Below are 14,751 nucleotides of genomic sequence, written 5' to 3'. Positions count from 1 at the left end.
TACAGTTCTTGGCCCCTGCTTCCTATCTGGGAGCTCCTCCCACCCACACTCTGTAGCGGGACTCCTGCCATCATCTCTTCTCTTTGTCCTTCCTCTAGCTGAGCTCAACCACATGGTGCCTGTTAGAGTGAAGTCAGTGAGGATCCAGACATTTTAAAAACTTAAATAATGTATTTAATAGCATTTTTCCTGTTGTTTATGGGATGCACTGAATACATACGGTGTGTCAACACTAAATATGTCAGCAAACTATGTGGACACGACAATGCCGATATTAGTAAGTCTTGACACAGTCTAGGGGGTAAATTTACTAAGAATCGGGATTGTCCCAATTTGCAAAGTGATTCAACTCGGTATAAATCGCTGGAACTTGGGTGATTTAGGGCTCTATTTACTACAATCAGCATTTGTAATGCAGATTGTAGTGTGATATTACTGTAGTGTGAATATAACAGGGATTTACTACAAATCCCTTGCAGGGACAGAGCTTGCGATAAAGCTCTGTCCCTGCGAATCCCCTCCGCACACTAGTCACGGTATTTTTGTAAAAAATACAGTGACAAAGTGCCCGGTGCCCACGCATGCGCCGACCGGCCACCGCTGCTACCCCCCGGCGCTAAGCCCCGCCCCCGTCGTTAAGCCCCGACCCCCGCGATCGCGGACCCCCCCACGACCCCCCTCCCTTAATAGCACTTACCTGCAGTCATTGGTGCTCCGGTGATGTCTTCCATGCTGATTTCCCGTACTGCACTGGGACCCGATCACCTGATGACCCGGCCCCAGTGCACCATGAGAGACCAGCTGACCAGAGGGGAGTCATCACCGGAGACCCGATCACCGGTCCCTGGAATCAGGTAAGTGAATTTTTTTTTTACTTTTTTTTTTTTTTTGCAGAGATCAGCTTGCGGTCTGATTAGTCCACACAGCTGATCACTGGAACCGGCTCCGGGCTCTGCCTTTTAGAGCAGAGTAGGAGCCCGGTAACCGGGGGAGACCCTGGATAACGTCACCTCCAGGTGGCGTTATTATCACAGGGCTTTCCCCAATATTTTTTTACAATTTATTTTTAGTAACTTTTGTCGGATCACATTTCCCATTACAATTATGGGAAATGCGATCTGGTTACTAAAAATAAGTGATACTTAGCGTTTGGAGTAGAATTTTACGAATTCTACTCCAATTGCCCTGTAATGACTATAGGTGATACTAAAATAATGTGAAAAGGGTGTGAAAACACCCTTTTTCACTTTATTTTAGTAAAAATAATGTTAATAAATAGAGCCCCTAATCTCTTTTTATCTCTCAAATTTACCAACAGGCGATTTGAGGATAAATGAGTTTGCAGATGGTGATGTAGGTTGAGATTCGCGGGTGATTTGTAAGCAAGCTCGAGTGAGTTATCTCATCCGAGATTACAGTGATTTCTCTCTGCAAAACTCTCTCTAGCAAGCAGCCTGCTCATATCAGTGAGATATGTGTAAGCTGCTTGTGTTGTACCTGTAAAAAACGGGTTAATGTTAAAAAAAATGACGGGAGGTCCCCCCCCAAAAAACTAACCAGCCCCGGACTTGCCAGCCAGTCCTGGTTCTTAAAATTACAGGGAACAAAATGTGTAGGGTTCCACAGTAATTTAAGAACCAGCATCAGGCAGCAGGGCCAGACCTGGTTTTAAATATATGGAGAAAAAAAATTGTGTGAGGTACCCCATATATTTAAAACCAGCTCCGGACCCTTTCTAGTGGGGGCTGATGCCACAGACAGGGGAGCCCTTTCACCGGGCCCCCCAGCCGCAGCGTCAGTCCTGACTACTAGTCAGCCCAGGCCAGTAATCCCTGGGGAGATGGGGACCCCCCAATAAAGGGGTCCCCCTCTACAGGGCACCCCTGGCCTAGGCTGATAGCCCGTAGCTATGCCCGCCACCCCCGGGCGGTGGGTGGCGGGTTGATAGTGTAGGTGTAGTGTTAAAAATAGAATTAACAACATTGTCTTTACAGTAGAACTGCACGTCCAAGCAAGCCTCCCCCACATGCTGGTACTTGGTGAACCACAAGTACCAAAATGCTGTGCATTAAGGGCCCGCTGGTATGTGTACTTCACCTGTAAAGTAATGTGTAAAAAAAGACACACACACTGGACCTCATTCAGAGTCGGTCGAAGCGGCCGCACGGTCGTACGCCACCGATGTTCGCTATACTGCGCATGCGTACAGTTTGCAATGCGCGTGCGCAAACTAGCCGCTACGATCAGAAATTTCTCTCTCCTTGAACACAGCCAGGTCGGTAGTTTGAGTGACAGATTGAGGCGTTTGTGGGTGGTAACAGGGGAAGGTGCTTGAAAACGGGGGAGTGGAGATCCGAACGCAGGCGTGCCTAATTATGCGGACGGCGTTTTGTGGGAGTGCATACGGTTTATGGGAGTGCATAATTAACAAAGCAACGTCATGGCACATGTGATATGGGAGGTTTTTACACTGACATGATCGTAGAGCTTAAGAGAGGGTATGGTCAACCTTAAGCTCTACGACCAGTTTCGATGGTTGCCGATGGTCTCGATTAATCCTTATATGCCCAGAGATGATGTGCAATGCGTACGAGAAGGGGGCGTATTTTTTTGTCTTCCGACCGCTTCCTCCCCTTGGTCGGCCAACTACCGATCCGAACTTAGGGATGCAACTTGCGAGGGAATCATTTGCATATACGGCCCCTTTTCGAGTACGACCGTGCGGCCGTTTCGACCGACTCTGAATGAGGTCCACAGTGAAAATAAAGATTTATTACATCCATACACACTCACACATACTCACCTGCTCCCAGATGTTCACATCCCCTTCTCAATGTAAAGTATCCAATGGATGTACCTGTAAAAAAAGATCCAATACTCACCTTTTGTCCCACGAAGTTCTACGCAGTAATCCAAATAGGGCCCCGGACACACTGTATCAACACGCTACACTGTATCTTACTGCTGTTTCATTTTTACTACCAGAACATGCATAAACATCATAACGAACTCTCATACTGCATTTATTCTTAAAATCTAAACAATATAATAACAATGTTATTTATATTGTTTTGTGGATTATAAGTTATCTACACTGCAATACTGTACTAAAAAAATGGATATTTACTTTTTCTTTACTCAGTGTTCAATAGATGTTAAAGACTTGTACACTTCATTAATAGTAAAACACAGCCCATACTTATAGTCATGTTAAAAGAAGCACTTTTAATAAAGGAAATATGTTTATATACAGATGTGTCCACATACATCGATCCTCAGTGCGCTTTTTGTGTAACTTTTCCATTGAAATGTGTCTAATTCGCAAAAACGATGCGAATATATAACGTACATGCAGCTTATGCTGATTAAAATGATACGTGGCATGGTTATATTCTGTGTGCAACTGCGGTTATATCTCCATGCAAAATACTACGTTACAGTGTCAGTGGCTGTGACACTGTAACGTAGTATTTCGACACATTCGCACACAGAATATAGGCATGCTGCATATCATTTGAATCAGCATAAGCTGCTTGTGCATCTTATTTGTATCGTTTTTCGATTTTAAGGGAAATAGTCGCACAAAAAGTTGAGGCTAGATGTGGACACATCTGTAAGACAGGGACGGCAAGACTTTTGGACTCGATGATGTACTTTTAAAGCTAAAAATCTTCAGTGATCTACCAAGTATCTACATTTGTTCGCGGTGTAGGCGCGCACCAGAATAAGGGGAGTGGTGTGCCAAAAAAGGGGCATGTCCTTGGAGCAAGTGGCATGGGGACTGTCCTGCCAAAATCACACACACTGGTCCCCACAGTAAACAAGTTCAACATATTTGCCCCACAGGAGTAGAAAATACTGTGCACACACCATGGCCCTCACAGCAAAAAACCCAAACACAATGTCCCAGCCCCCCACAGAATACTGATCTGTCTGAGAGAGAGGAGCTGCCAGTCCCTCCCCGCACTCAGCTGTGGGGAACACCAGCAGTCACAGTGCATGGCGGGCCAGTCTTGATTGGCCTACTGTGCAGCAATCTGCCCACTTTTGTGCTTGACACCTTTAAGCTGGCTCTGCCCATGTGCACCCCTTAACCCGTCTGTGGCACCAGCGCAATGCAGGCTGTTACATGTGACAGCCTCAGTTAATAAGAATCAGCCTGATTCCTTTTGGCAATTGCTGTCACAGTGACAGCTGACAGAGACAGCCGCGGCTTTAGCTAGCTGCAGCTTCAGTTCAGAGCAACTGCCAGCCAATAAGAATCACCCTGATTCTTATTGGCAGCTGATGGACATCTGACCGCAAGTAAACATGGTAGTTGCGCTTCAGCTAACCACGGCTTCAGCACCACACCTAGAATTTTGGCGTAGCAGCCAATAAGAATCACAGTGATTCTTATTGGACGCTGCTAACTGTGCTGGACGGGCCGACGAGATCGACTGGTCGAGTGTCTGTGGTCAACCAATTGATAGCGATCAATGCTTTGCTGAGCCTCTGATATAAGATACAAATAAAACTATTCACATATTATATTTTAGAGGGGGCAGTCATTTGGCCCCACTCATCTTTACTGTACATTTTTAGACGGGCTTTCGTGTCAGAAATACATTAATTGTTTGTTTAATTTTTAGCATAAATAATACCCCTTTTCCACTGCCCAAATAACCGTGGTTATTGCCAGGTCTACCCAGGTAGGGCTACAGTGGAAACAGCTCCCCAAAATATTATCTGGGTCGATTTGCCCGGCAATTTGACCCTAGTCTCTACCAGGGTTGAACACGGTTCTTACCTGGCAAACGCGGTAGTGGAAATGGACTCTACACCGGTTAGGTGATCCGAGTAATGCTTCTGCACGGTAATTGGAACTTCTGAGGCACTGGCAGATGTCATCTGTCAGTGCGCCGCAGAGAGAGGAGAGAGACGCATGGCAGATCGGACCAGCACTTGTAAACACCTGAACCACCCTGACATTCCCACACCCTGTTCGTGATGAACAGTAAGAGCTGTTAAATTCACACATAAAAGAGCTGTTAAATCCACTCATTACATTTAAATGTCTAAAATCAGCACCTGATCAACCAAAAAGTTAATCAGGATGCAGCCTAGGGTTCTGGGACTTGAGATCCCTTACAAGGGCTGATTGTGGTGGTACATACTTGCCTAATTTTGAAAAAAGCATTTCAGGGAGATTGTGAAAGCAACACCTATGAGCGTGGTGGTAAAGTGGGCGTGTACTGCTACATCTGAGAGGCGTGTTATAGCATTGATTTACATCCACATGTAAATGAACCCCAAAGCAGTTAGTAAGATCTACTTGTTGATGAAAACACACTGATACTTCTCAGAAAATACATGTAACCATAAGGATCATTGTGCCTTATAACCAATGCAGGGAAATTATACTAATGATCCCATTTGACTGCATATATCTCTGTTTTTTCTTTTATAGAACAGTGTCATAATGGGGGTAAGGTGAAATGAGGGAGATTGGTAGACTCTTCAGGGAGACAGGGAGATTGCTGCTATTTCAGGGAGTCTCCCTGACAATGAGGGAGAGTTGGCAAGTATGTGGTGGTAGTGGAGGTGGGGGGAAGGGAATGTATTAGACTGGAGCCCTTAATAAGGCCCTGAATATAATTATTTCAAAACCAAAATACAATATGTTACTCCCATTACCTATAGAAGTATAATTCAAAGTACAAGTAATTTAAAAATGTAGAAATATGAAACTTCCTTTATCTCCTCCTATCTGAATGATATAACTATGTGTGAAGCAGGTGCTTCCTCCAAGGCTAAGGGAGTAGGAAACACTTGTATGACATGAATTCTCTCTCACAGGCTCCCTGCTAAACGCCATAAAAATATCATCTTTCAAAGTAAACTTTGGCATATGTTTTAATTGCATTCATTTCATCAAATAGACTGTCAATCAAGTGATTTCCATCTTTCTATATAAAAGTTAAGGGATAAAACATCCTAAAAATGTGCAGTTTGCAATTCATTAAATATTACTCTTAGACTTTATTTAATTTGATTATTCACTAAATTAGGCACCAATTACATTTATTGACAATCTGTTTTTCATCATTTAGCCTCAATACGCCAAACATCGTAATATGCCTGGCGTGAGGTCCCGTGCCATTTTGCTATTATCGGGCATCTTTTTATGATGAACCTAATGTGTCTAAGCCGCAATGCGATGTGACTAGGAAGCACCAGGAGACTGTGCTGGTTAATTTGATATGTGACACTTGTATATCTGTGTGTGACAGAGACTGTAAACAGAACATGGTGTGGAAAGAAGCTATGGTCGCTGCATGGTAACACTTCGCATGCTGATTGAGAGACTCACTCTCACACAGATATACAAGTATCACATATCACATGAATCAGCAGAATCCTGGTGTGTCCTAGTTGCATCCCATTGTGGCTTAGACACATTTAAAAAAAAAAAAAAAAAAAAAAGATGAAAAAAAGACATCTGGCGCGCCGAGAGGGGCACATCTGTAGATTGGATAAAGCCTGCAGTGTGCACTAGGGGCCTGATTCAGACCCCGCTCGTGAGCGCATAGCACTCGCAAGCAGGTCGATGGTCAGCCGGTGCGCACGCGCGGCATGCGCGAGCCCCGGAGCGAGTGAGAACTTCACTCGCTCTGGGATCGCTACAAAACGGGGCGGCTGTCGATGTTCATCGACAGCTTGTTGATCAACAGCTTGCCCCGTTTTGTAGGTGGGGAGGTGGGGTGGCTGGACAAACGGAGGCGTTCCCGAGGCGTTTGTGGGTGGCCCTACTGACATCATTCGTGATAGTAGTGAACTTTCTGCTCTATTAGAGCAGGAAGTTCACTCAGGCTTGCGGGAACCAAGACCCTACCACAAGGGTCTCATCGCAAGCCCGATGGTCGCGATTATCGCGACCATCGCCAGGCTGCTCGTAAAAGCTGTGGGTGGTCACCCACAGCTATGCGAGCGGCCTGGAGGCGGATTTTTTTATAACAAAATCAGCCCTGATTCAGAGTGAGCGCTCGCAAATAGCGAGCGCCTCTGAATCAGGCCCTATATACTCTCCTTATACCTAAAGAAAATCATCTTGGCTATGTTGCACAACTTAACCTGTGTTGTGTACACACTTGTCAATATATTTTGTTCGTTGAATAGACGGACTATATATCGCAAGTTCATCAGCAGATGTGTACTCTCCATATGTCTGTAAAAATATGAGATATGGTAAGAACTTACCCTTGTTATCTCTATTTCTAAGTCCATAGGGTTCCACAGGATACCTTGGAGGGGTATAGGTGTGACGTCAGTCATCGGGCACCAAAGAGTTAAGCTTTCAGCCTCCCAGGATGCACTAGGTCCCCCTCCTATACCCCGCCCCCAAGCCAAGGCATCTCATCTCAGTTAGTTACCAAGCCATAGGCCGGAGGAGGAGAAGGAAGAGAGAGAACAAAGATCTGGACACATACAAGAATCACATTCTCACCAGAGGGAGACGGAAAACCGGTGACCAGAGCAAAGCCCATCTGCAGCACAGGTGCGACAGGGCGGGAGTTTTGTGGAACCCTATGGACTTCGTAGAAATAGAGATAACAAGGGTAAGTTCTTACCATATCTCATATTTTCAACTTCAGGGTCCATAGGGTATTCACAGGATACCTTGGGGATGTCCCAAAGCAGTATCCTTTAAGGGTGGGGACGCTCCTGTGCAGAAAGGAGAATCCGCCGCCCGAAGGAAGCATCCTGAGAGGCGAAGGTGTCAAACCTGTAATACCTCACGAAGGTATGGACAGAGGACCACGTAGCAGCCTTGCAGATCTGGACTGCAGAGGCACCACGTCGAGCTGCCCACGAAGGACCCACAGACCTAGTGGAATGAGCCTTCACAGAAGGAGGAACCGGCAGGCCTTCATGAAGATAAGCTTCAGAAATAGCCATACGGATCCAGGCTGCCAAAGTTTGCTTTGAAGCAGGCCAACCCTTTTTACGGAAGCCATAGAGGACAAACAAAGCGTCCGACTTCCTAAATGAAGAAGTGCGGTCAACATAAGTCCTTAAGGCCCGCACAACATCCAAAGAGGCCTCACCCATGGAAAGACCCGGTGAGTTAAAGGCCGGAACAACGATTTCCTCGTTAACATGAAACTGGGAAACAACTTTGGGAAGAAACTCGGGCCGAGTGCGGAGCACTGCCCTGTTCCCATGAAAAACCAAGAAAGGGGGTCTACAAGAAAGAGCCCCTAACTCAGAAACACGTCTGGCCGAAGCAATAGCCAGAAGGAAAACAGTCTTAGCTGTTAGCCATTTAAGATCCACTGAGCCCAGTGGTTCAAACGGCGGTCCTTGGAGAGCCCTCAGGACCACAGCCAAATCCCAAGGCGCCACAGGTGGAACAAAGGGCGGCTGAATGCGGACAACACCTTGCATAAAGGTGCGCACATCCGGGATTGTAGCAATCCTACGGTGAAACCAAACAGACAGGGCCGAAACCTGTACCTTCAAAGAAGCAAGGCGAAGCCCATGATCTAGTCCCGCTTGTAGGAAGGCGAGAATCCGAGACAGACGAAACTCCTGCGGTGCATAACCTCTCGGTCGACACCACTGGAAGAACGTATGCCACACGCGATGGTATATCCTCGCGGAAGACGGTTTCTGAGCTCGCAACATGGTACGCACCACAGAGCTGGAAAACCCCCGGGACCTCAGCATGGCCGTCTCAACAGCCACGCCGTCAAAGATAGCCGAGTCAGGTCCGGGTGAAGACAAGGACCCTGAGACAGAAGGTCCGGTCGTAGCGGCAACCGCAGTGGACTGTCCACGGACAGACCCTGAAGGTCTGAGAACCAGTGCCGTCTGGGCCACGCGGGAGCTATCAACAGGAGCATCCCTCCTTCCTGTTTGAATTTCCGGATTACCCGTGGAAGAAGGGAGACCGGACGGAACAGGTATGCGAACCGGAACGTCCACCGGACGGACAGAGCATCCACCAGAGACGCCCCTTCGTCTCTTGTGCGAGACCCGTACACCGGCAACTTGTTGTTGTGACGGGACGCCATGAGGTCGATCTCTGGAAGACCCCACCTGTCCACCAGCAGTTGAAAAACGTCCGGGTGCAGGGACCATTCCCCCGGATGAACGTCCTGGCGACTTAGAAAGTCCGCCTCCCAATTTAGCACTCCCGGGATGAAGACCGCTGATATGGCCGGAAGATTGCGCTCCGCCCAAACCAGGATCCGAGAGACCTCTACGAGAGCCGCCCGACTGCGGGTTCCTCCTTGCCTGTTTATGTAGGCCACGGTGGTAGCGTTGTCCGACTGGACCTGTACCGGGTGACCCTGGAGAAACCGATGTGCCTGCTGGAGAGCATTGAAGACCGCACGGATTTCCAAGATATTTATGGGAAGCTCCACTTCTGTCGGCGTCCACCTGCCTTGGAACAAGTGTGGACCCAAAACCGCTCCCCAGCCCCGAAGACTGGCGTCCATTGTCAACAGGACCCAATTTGGAACCCAGAACGGACGTCCCTTGTTGAGGTGGGTCGTCTGTAACCACCAAGCAAGGGACAGGCGAACCTCCGGGGTGAGCACAATCGTCTGGGACTTCAGAGACTGAGGCAGCCCGTTCCACTTGGACAGGATCAGGTGCTGCAGAGGTCTGGAGTGAAACTGGGCGTATTCCACCATGTCGAACACTGACACCATGGAGCCCAGTAACCTCATCGCCGAGTGTAGGGACACCTGGCGGCTGTGCAGACAACTGCGCACCCTTGACTGTAAAGCAGAGATCTTGTCCTCCATCACGAAGATCCTTTGCTGTCCCGAGTCCAATAAGGCTCCAAGATGCAGAATCCTCCGAGACGGGATTAGAGTGGACTTCTGCCAGTTGATTAGCCAGCCGTGCCGTTGCAGCAGTGCAATGGTCAGGTCCAAGTGGCGTAACAAGAGCTCTGGAGATCCTGCCACCAATAACAGGTCGTCCAAGTACGGCAACATGCGGACTCCCTGCAGCCGCAGAGAAGCCGCCATGACCGCCATCACCTTGGTGAAAACCCGTGGTGCTGTTGCCAGGCCAAAAGGTAACGCCCGAACCTGGAAGTGGGCGCTGCGGATTGCAAACCTGAGGAACTGTTGATGGTGCAAAAGAATAGGGACATGCAGGTAAGCGTCCTGTATGTCCAATGACACAATGTAGTCCCCAGGTTCCAGCGCCAGAAAGATGGACCGTAGGGTCTCCATCCGAAACTTCGGTACCCGCAAAGACCTGTTGAGTGCTTTGAGGTTGAGAATCGGACGATACGACCCATTGGGTTTCTGTACCAAAAAAAGATTTGAATAGAAACCCTGGCCCCTCTGGGAGAATGGAACAGGCACTATAACTCCAGCCTGGAGCATAGTGTGCAATACCTTCCGCAGCTCCGTAGCCTTGTTCCGGTCTGATGGTAGACCCGTGGTGAAGAATCGAGCCGGGGGTCTGTGCCGGAAGGAGAGGGCGTACCCGTGGGAGACCACCTCCAGAACCCAAGTGTCTGTCGTAGTGGTCGACCAACACTGGGCGAACTGCAGCAGGCGGCCTCCCACCCTGGGATCCCCCAAAGGGAGGCCCGGACCGTCAGGCCGCAGGCTTGTCATCTGGCTTGGGGGCCGGACGTCTGGTACTCCATGCCTGCTTCCGGGGCTTGACCGATTTCTTAGGGCCAGCCTGTCGAGGAAACGACTGGGCCCTAGATGACCGAAAGGACGATGGTCCAGAACCCTAGATGACCGAAAGGACGATGGTCCAGAACCAGAAGGAGCAGCGGCCGACGGGAGACAAGCCAATTTGGCTGCCGCCAGCGTGGCCACAATCTTGTCCAGATCCGGACCGAAGAGAACTTCTCCGGTAAACGGCAACGCCTCCAGACCCTTTTTGGAATCTGCGTCCGCCTTCCAGGATCGCAGCCACAAGGTGCGACGAGCAGCTACCGCTGCTGAAGAAATCCTAGACACCAGAGTACTAATGTCTAGGGCCGCCTCGTTGATGTAGGTGGCCGAATCACGGAGATTGCCAATCAACTCCGCCTGTTCGGCCGGACAGTCGGAAACAAAAGAAGCCTCTAATGAATCCGCCCAGCGCTCCATCACCCTGGCAACCCAGCAAATGGCCATAGCCGGCCGTGCTGCCCCCACCGCAAGGGAATAAGCGGACTTCAGGCAGATCTCCACCTTGCGGTCCGTAGCATCCTTAAGGGAGGACATGGATGGCATCGGCAATGTGGCACTACGGACAAGACAGGTCACGTGAGAATCCACCTGTGGAGGGGATTCCCACTTTGCAAAATAATTATCCGCGAACGGATAAGCCACCGCCAGGCGTCTCTGCGGCTGGTATCTTTTGCCAGGCTGTTTCCACGCCTCCTCTAAATGGTCCACCAACTGACCCGAAAGAGGAAAGACTGTGGCATCGCCCTTCACATCTTTGAAAAAGGCATACTTAGATTTAGCCGCTGGGGGAACTTCGTCCTCAATCACCAAGGCTGTGCGGACCGCCCGAATAAGTCCAGGAATATATACTTTGGACTTAGCATCAGCGTCCTTAGCATGGAGAGGTTCCTGATCGTAAGGATCCAGAATCTCCCCATCATCAGACGTCCCCTCATCATCCTCATAAGGAGCCGACAGAGACGCCACCGGCCGTTTATGCGGCCGCATCACAGACTCCCCTTGCAACACATCCGACAAGTGCTGTACAGAATTCGTCAGGGAGTTAACCCACGCTGGCTCCTGAGAAACCGGGAGCGGGGAAATAGGGAGACTGTGGGGTACCACCAATTGTTGTGGGAAACCCTGCATGGGTGACGACACCACTGACTGCTGGGACAAACCCATTGGTGTAAACGCGGGCTGCGGAGCTAACTGGCCCACTAAGGCTGTAAGCGCTTGAGCGAAACAAGCCCAGGGCGGCTCCTGTACCGGTGCAGTAACCGTAAGAGGCCGCGCCATAGACAAACACTGCCGGCAGAGGCCCTCCGCTCTACACTCCCCCTCCGCTAACGGTACTTTACACGTAGTACACTGTAGCCGGAGGGGAAAATCACTTTCAGACATGATGGCACCACGTATGTGACCCCTCTCACCAATTATATATTTAAGAGGCGAGAGACCACCCTGCAGCACCGCACCGCAAGGGCTTAGCAGAAAAAACAGGGACAGTATAAAGCTGACAGTTTAGAAAAAAAGTTACAGGCAGCAGCGCTAGCACAGTCACATACAATGCAGAGAAATAACAATTCCTGCACTAACAGCACTGATCACTCAACTACACAGACACAGGGCCTGGTAGGACACAGCGCTGCATACACAGACCTGACCACAGCGGAGGAGAGGTATGCGGGGGGACCCAGACCACGATGCTTCCAATGCAGGCTTCCAGCAGCGTTCACCATGCTTCAGAAAAGATGGCCACCGAGGAGCAGAGAGAAGGCTGGCCTGGGGGAGGAGCGCTGACACAGGGCCAGTCAGCACAGTGCAGAGAGGGCTGTGTGCAGCGGGGGAGGCGCCGGCTGTGAGACAGGGAAGGCGCGCTCCCCTGGCATGCATTTAACCCCTGGGACGCCGCAGCGCTACCGCTCTGCTGCGGTCCGCTGTCCCAGGGGGTAGTGGAAGCGCAGGTTGGTCGCCTGGCTCCACGCTGCAGCCAGTCCCCAGGGAGCCCCCTGCCTGGGGACTTAGGACCATATGATCAGCGGGGACCCCCCGCGGGACCCCGCTGCTTACCTCTGTCCCCCTTGAATCCGGCCATGGTCCGGAACATCTGGGGTCACCGCTAGCTGTGACCCCAGATGTCCACCAGCATCCCCGGATCAGTACCGGCGTTCTGGTACCGGCGGGGTGTAGGGAAGACAGCATGGACGTCAGGACTGACTGTCCATGCTGTTCATCCAGATGTGCAGCCACAGCTGCATGAAGAAAAAGCTTCAGGGGCTCTTCTAAGCCCCCCTCTAGCAGGTGCCTCCGACTCCGGCCGGGCACCAAACGAAACTGAGATGCCTTGGCTTGGGGGCGGGGTATAGGAGTGGGACCTAGTGCATCCTGGGAGGCTGAAAGCTTAACTTTTTGGTGCCCGATGACTGACATCACACCTATACCCCTCCAAGGTATCCTGTGGATACCCTATGGACCCTGAAGTAGAAATTATGTCATTCACAGACATACCAGGCTGGCCCTTTATCATAGCCATTGCCAATATATATGAAAGATACTGTATATTTGTTCATCTGCATGTGTGTGCGGCCAAACTGAACTTTCTGCAGGACTTGCCAACACTGACAGATTATATATATTTAGTTTTATTTGCTGCATATCTTTTATTTATTTTATTTGTGTTAGTGTGTTAAGTATGAACTTACCCTTATGGACAATGCTGGAGGTTCACATGGTCATATTAGTTGTTTTCATCACCTGCACCAATTTACCTTCATTTCTTAAGGTATATCTAGAAGATCTGCCAGAATGAGGTTCATCACCTCTGAGGAAGCGGCCAGTCCACCCAGGGCTGAGAAACGCGTTACATCATGATGTTCTCACTCTGAATAGTTTGACAAGTTTAAACATTTGCGTCTACACTGGATTACCAGGTTTATTACTTCACTGCATTAAGCCCACTGCATTCAGCAAGGTTCCTTCATACCGGCAAGTCTACAACACAGCCTATCATTTATACAGCTCCAGACAGAGCAACTATTCAGCCTGCACCATTATCAATCCAGCCCGGCCGGGACTTCTCACGGAGCATACAGCGGAGTGCTTTCTTCTGTGACTCCAACAGATCGGATTCACGGGCATTATCTTGGAAGAGCATCTCACGCTCTCTGGATTTTTCAGTCCAGTGAGACTCTCATACAGCCCGCTATTAAGCGCAGCCTGTCAATTCACCCACGCTGATTGCATATACATGGGCTCTGTGCTATCTTGTGAGGTATTGATACATTAATTTACTATCTGGAGATATTTTATATTCATCCTTGAAAATAGCAACTGGATTTTTTAGTCCTAAACACAGCACCTTGATATTTATTGTCGGAACATTCCTCACTACTTTTCAGCAACTTTTGTCTCGATTACCTCAGGATTGTCATAATGTACTTAATTATATGCTATTGTCTGTGATATAGGTTCATACTTGTCTAAACATGTTTTGCGTACATTTGTATTTTATTAAAATTTAAGGGTACTTATTCCCCCTTTTTTATTACTATGTATTATTACTATTACACTGGGGGAACAAAAAAACATTTTTTTTCTTGCCATGGATTTAAGATCGGTTTGAGAGTTCTCGCAGGTTCTATTTTCACATTAGCTCTTTGCTATAGCTGAACTGCCTCCTGTTTTCAAATTAATGAAAAATGATAAAACTCAATTATTTGCTCCATTTGAAGCAAACCGTACGGCCTCCAAGAGAAGTTATAACTGTAAGAGAAGGCAACAACATTCATGAGCCTTTAATTGACAGGAACAAAATATCATACTGCCGCCTCTCCATATCAAACTGGTTTAATGAAACAATTTGTAAAGGCATTGGACAAGTCAGGCGATTGTTTCATGTATATTTGTCGAACATTTCCATCTCTCAGTATTGAAAAATTAAAGGCAGGAATTTTTGACAGCCCACAGATACGGAAACTGGTGAAGGATCCAAATTTGACCACATCTATGACTGAAACAGAATCTGAAGCATAGCAGAGTTATGTGTCTCTCATTCAAATTTTTTTAGGCA

General features: G+C 48.7%; 1 protein-coding gene across 2 annotated transcripts in view; it reads right to left on the bottom strand.

Annotated features, from left to right (window-relative positions):
- Window positions 1-14,751, bottom strand: part of FBXL7 (F-box and leucine rich repeat protein 7) — a 387,411-nt gene that overhangs the window by 226,888 nt on the left and 145,772 nt on the right. The gene's annotated exons all lie outside the window — the stretch shown is intronic.

This window comes from Taudactylus pleione, unplaced genomic scaffold (assembly GCF_031769625.1).
Source record: "Taudactylus pleione unplaced genomic scaffold, aTauple2 ptg000917l, whole genome shotgun sequence".
In the NCBI taxonomy this organism is placed as follows: domain Eukaryota; kingdom Metazoa; phylum Chordata; class Amphibia; order Anura; family Myobatrachidae; genus Taudactylus; species Taudactylus pleione.
The sequence above is the reverse complement of the archived record's forward strand: the minus strand, read 5'-3'. Positions and strand labels throughout refer to the sequence as shown.